Here is a 6065-nt window from a genome sequence, read left to right as displayed (position 1 = left end):
CCCTGATTTTGCTCTCAATTTGCTCTAAATTTGCCCTGATTTTGCTCTCAATTTGCTCTAAATTTGCCCTGATTTTGCTCTCAATTTGCTCTAAATGTGCTCTGAATTTGTCCTGAATTTGATCTGAATTTGACATAAATTTGACCTGATTTTGCTCTGAATTTATCCTGAATTTGCTGTGATTTTTCTCTGAATTTGATCTGAATTTGATCTAAATTTAGCAGAATTTGCTGTGATTTTGCTCTAAATTAGCTCAGAGTTTGTTCAGGTCGTTCAGGTTGTTTCTGGACATTTAAACCGAGCTGAAAAAGGTTTGATCTTTTATTTCCTGCTCGTCTCGATGCTCCTCTCCACTCTGCAGAGGCACTCTGTGCCGTCACCTGCATGACTCATTACTGCGGTGACTCGGAGTAATTGCAGATGAAATCTGTGATGGRTTCTGTGATCCGCAGCGACAGGAACACGCTGAGCTCGTTTAAAAAAGGCAGATAAAAATGTTAGACCTAATTTCCAGACAAAACAGGCGATCAAATAACTGAAGAACAAAATAAATGTGTCTCTGTTAGTTRTGATAAACAGAGTGTTGATTTCAGTCAAACATGATCTGCTTCAAGTGTTTCCTGCTTTTAATAAATGAAATTATAAAGCWGCTCCATGTTTTCTGTGCGTCTCTGTTGGATGGACGGTTCAGGGTGGACAGATTGGTTCAGATTTCATTTCCGTTCATTTGATTTTTTTCCCCCTGGAATAAAAATCCACATCTGTTGCAAACATTGCCTTTTCTGTGAAACATTGTCGGTGACAAAAGACTSAAATCRATTCTGTCATCAAGCGGTTTAGCGAAATGCTACATGCTAAAAACAAGCAAAACCTTCCCAGCAGTATTTCTTTTACTGCAAATGAGCAACAAATGCGCTGACGGAATGGATCAGGCAGTGACAGCCATCTTTAGCAGCGCTAGCAGCATTAGCATTAGCATTAGCATTTGCTTTTGTCGCAGGATGATGACGTCACAAAGGCAAAGGCTGTGTTCCATTCCATTAAATGTACATTTCAACGTTTAGCCACAACATTTAATTTAAAGTTTAGTTTTTCATTTAGATATAATATTTGATATTTACATATATTATMTAACATTTTTATTTATTTAAATTAGGACAATGCATATTAATCAGCATGTCAGCAGTAAGGATCAATGTAAATATGCCGGATTTAGCACAACAGCTTGTTGTTCTAGGGCAGGTAAACAGAAGAAGAATCAATGTGTCTCCACATRGACTCCACATTTTATTCTGCTCTAAATAATCTTGGTGCATTCATAGGATTAATTAATCCTAATCTGTTACGATTTGTAGAGGCTGAAACCGGGAACAGAGGTTGATAGAAGAGCTCTAATAAAAAATCTTTGTCTGACATGGCAGCAAAAAAAAAAAAAAAAAAAAACTCGAGACGACGCAGATATGGAGACACCTGGGCAAAATGGGAACAGGGAATAGGTGGAAGTGGGCGGAGCTTAACTGGGGAGAAAAGGACCAGGAAAATGAACAAGTGGACAAAACGTAGTAGATAAATATAAACAGAAAAATGTGTTTTTTTACCTTGAAACACACACTCGAGTGGGGGTCAGTGGATTTACCTCCTCGGTCCTCGTAACATTTTCAGCTTCGAGTTGTTTGGACGCTCGGCGGACGTCTGCGTTCCAGAGAAGCCGAAGCGGTAAAACTGCCGGGGCGAGCGAGAAGGAGTCAGTGTGAAAAGTGACTCAGTGCTGCTTTAACAAAAGATCTGTTGAAGGTGTGCCYCTGAGAAAACCTCGTGTGGGAGTTGAAACCAGCCACGGAGCTTTTAAAGCCTCACAATGAAGCCGTGACTTCAACTTCAACCTGAAGAAGTTGGCAGGATTTTTATTTTTACGTATTATTTTTATCACATTTTCAACACCTACACTTCAGCATCACTGTTCATCCAGTTGAGACAAACTAAAGTCCAGATTTGAAGCAGAAAAGAAACAACTTTTTATCTAAGTTAACCGAAGGAGCAACGGATTCAGGACTGAATCTGTGGTTTTTATGGACAAACTCTTGTGATTTAAAGGGCCTGTGGCATCAAATTTTTGTAATAAATGTGAACGCGGTTTTGGAAAGAGAACAATGATAACATATCGCAAAACAAATTTCACGCCTTTGAGATGAACCGTTGTTGAGATATTTGCATGAGAAGAAACAGGAAGTGATGTCACAGGAGAAAGTCTGCATGTAAACAGATCGATGCTGCAATAATTAGAGAAGAATTTGATGTTTCTTTAGATTATTTTGAGTCACTATAGAGTTGAAGAAGAGTTTAAATAAGATAGTTTCAGTAAACAAAGACTTGAGTTTCTTTTCTTGAAGAGTTCCCCTTTGATGTCACTTCCTGTTTCACTTTGCTGAGCCAAATTCCAGAGAAAATATGGCAGTTATGAGACAAAAATGGGTAAAATTATGTGTATTATGTTAATTTTCTTAAATATAAATATGTTTTCTTTGACTTTTTGTATTTGAAGGATAAGCATGTCACAGCCCCTTTAAGAGAAAATATTCATTTGTTTGAGGGCTCAGCCGATGTTTTTAATGTGTTTCCTCCCAAACTGGGACAAACTGGGCCCGGTCGTCCCTCTCGGTGGTCTCTCCTGGGTTTTGGGACCACCTCCCCGTCCGGCCCAGGGCGAGATGGAGCCGGTCTGTGCTGCCTGTTGTGGGCCGAGGGGTTTGAGGACTGGTGACAGATGGGAGAACAGGAAGTCTCWGAGCTGCTCCTGCTGTTTCTGTCTCTTTATTTTTATTTTCCTCTCCATCTTCTGGTCCTGCTCTCAGATCATCGTTTCCTCAGAATGATTTCCTCACTTCATCTTAGAATTTTTAACCTGTTTGACTGTCAAAGATTCGTCTTCATGTTTCTGAAGACTTTGCTTGTTTTTATTCTGTAGTGTTTATCATGTGAAGATTAAATTGGGCTTTTAATAATTTAGGCTAGCATTTTACTACTTTCACATAACATTTTACTGCTTTTAGGTAGCGTTTTCACACTAATAGAATTTTGCTAGCCTTCTGAAATGTCGTAGCTAGCACTATGCCACTTATAGCAGCCGTTTAGCTAGCCTACTGAACATTTTAGCTATCTCTCTGACATTTTAGCTTTTAACTGCCTTCTACACTTACGCTATTTTTAGCAAGAATTTAGCTACTTTTAGTCAACATTTCACTACATTTAGCTAACATTTAAAATGTTTTCAATCATTTTTGACATTTTTAAATTTTAGCTTGCCTTCCACAATTTTTAACTAGCATCATGCTACTTGTAGGGCTGCAACGATTAATCGATGACTAATCGATTATTAAAATAATCTATGGCTAATTTAATAATCGATTAATCGTTTTCTTTTTTGATGTTGTTCTTTACTTTGTTTTTCTCTCCAAACTGCTTTGACACCTTCCACTGCCACGTCTGCCTTTCTATCCTTGACACACATGCACAGTAGTGGTAACTGGGGTAGGCCGTGGACGTCACAAGACATTATACAGACAGGCTCTGGTATCATGGCTACCTGACAACAGAGCTCAAAGTGTGGGATCATTTTAAGAAAATGAAAGAGAAACCTGTGTAATATCTGCAGAGCAGAACTTACCTTCTACAGCAATTATTTTTAGTTAGCATATAGCTAAAATCTAACCATGGTTATTTAATAGCAGCTGCGTTCTGACTTGATAAGCTGTATGTTTTATATTCAATTAACGTATGATCCGATTAGTCGACTAATCAAATAAATAATCAGTGATTAATCGATTACAAAAATAATCGTTTGTGGCAGCCCTAGCTACTTGTAGCTAGGATAAATTTACTTTTAACCAACATTTTGTTACATTTAGGCATTCTTCTGAAGTTTTTGCTATTATTTTGACACTTTTATAGCTTTTAGCTTGCCTTCTACAATTTTTAACTAGCATTATGCTACTTGTGGCTATAATAAAGTTACTTTTAACCAACAATTTGTTACATTTAGCTATCCTTCGGAGGTTTTTTGCTATTATTTTGAATCTTTTATTGCTTTTAGCTTGCCTTCCACAATTTTTAACTAGCATTATGCTACTTGTAGCTACGATAAAGTTACTTTTAATCAACATTTTGTTACATTTAGCCATCCTTCTGAGGTTTCTTGCTATTATTTTGACACTTTTATAGCTTTTAGCTTGCCTTCTACATTTCAGCTAGCATTATGCTATTTTAGCTAGCATTGGGTTACTTTTATCTAGCTTTTTGACACTTCAAGCTAGCATTTTGTTACATTGAGCTAGCATTTTGTTACATTGAGCTAGCATTTTGACACATTTAGCCTACCTTTGACAACAATTAGTCATCATTTGGATACTTCTAGTATTTAGCTAGTCTTCTGACATTTTTAGCTGCCTTTATGCTACTTGAACTAACATTTAATAACTTTGAGCTAGCATTTTGCTACATTGAGCTGGCATTTTGACATTTTTAGCCTACCTTTTACAGCGTTTACCTATCCTTCAGACATTTTTAGCTTTTAGTTTACCTTCTACATTTTTAGCTATCACCATGCCATTTCTAGCTAGCCCTTAGCTACTTTTAGTCAACATTTGCTACATTTATTGTTTTGAAACCTGTACTATCCTTTTAGACATTTTTAGCTTTAGGCTTTCCCACAATTTTTTGCTAGCATTGACATGTTTGTGTAGAATTTAGCTACTTTTAGCCAACATTTTGCAAGTTTTAGCTAGCACTTTGACAATTTGTTCTAACATTTAGTGACATTGAGCAAGCATTTTGACACGTTTAGCCTACCTTTTATATTATTTAGCCATCCTTTTTAATCTTCTAGCTTTTAGCTAGCCTTCTGACATTTTTTACCTTCCGTTATGCTACCTTTGGCTACGTTTAACATCTGTTTCGTGTAGAAAATGAATTTTTTTCTCTTTAATTCATAGTTTTAAATTCATGTTTTTGTTCGTCAAAGATTTTTTCTTTCATCTCTTTTTTCTTCGTGATCTTTTATTTGTTTAAAACAGTCGGAAATGGGAGTTCCCGTCTTCACCTCACATCTTAGGTTGTTTCAGCTGAAAACACACAGCTAAGCCCCACCTGTGCCCCCAGAGGTCACCTGGAGGACTGGTCCACACACAGCAGAAACATGGTGTTTTTATGAGATCTGAGGGAAAACAGAACGTGTTCTGGTTCTGCAGAGGCTCATGAAGCTCCTCATGTTTTCACACACTCTTTAAATTTAACGTCGGCCTTTATGTAACCACTCAGAGRCTAATCCACCTCTTGACCCAGCCATCCAGAACTTCCAAAACTTCTTCTTGATCCCTTTTTTCATTTCCACGCTTCTTCCCACTAAGCCTCTTCTGACAACAAAATTAGCCCCCCAGGCCTCGGCTGACCTAAAAATGTTATTTTAAAGCTGCAGTGAGTGAGAACACGTGGCTGGTTCTGAGGATTTATGATACAAGTCATTAAAAAAAGGTTTGGTTTTTGAGTTCTAACCTGTAAAAACCTGATTGTTTTTCATTTAACTCATAGAAATGTGAGCTGACACGWTGAGTCAAAGGTTCAGGTTTGGTTAGTTTGCTAATCGTTTGTCTTTTCATTAGTTTTATAAAATTTTTGTCATTCGTTTAAATCACTTCCTGCTCCTCCGTTCTTCCCTGCTCACTTAGCCACAGCTGCAGCCACTTCTCTCATTAGCCAGAGCCTTTTATTCCTGCAGTTTTCACTGCATCAGCAGCCGACCATTATTGGTTTTTACTCCAATTCCGGTCATCCTTGTGTTCCTTTGTGTCTATTTATTGCCATGAACAAGTGGACAAAGTACAGTAGATACAGCGGGTAAATTAAGTATTGAACACGTCACCATTTTTCTCAGTAAATATATTACTAGAGGTGCTAATGACATGAAATTTTCACCAGATGTCGGTAACAACCCAAGTGACAAATAATTCAAATTTTTGTCATTTTGTCATATTACAAATAACTTCATTTCTGGACATTTATGGTTTGATTTC

The sequence above is a fragment of the Austrofundulus limnaeus genome, unplaced genomic scaffold, assembly GCF_001266775.1.
Source record: "Austrofundulus limnaeus strain Quisiro unplaced genomic scaffold, Austrofundulus_limnaeus-1.0 Scaffold635, whole genome shotgun sequence".
In the NCBI taxonomy this organism is placed as follows: Eukaryota; Metazoa; Chordata; class Actinopteri; order Cyprinodontiformes; family Rivulidae; genus Austrofundulus; species Austrofundulus limnaeus.
This window is presented reverse-complemented; position numbering follows the sequence as displayed.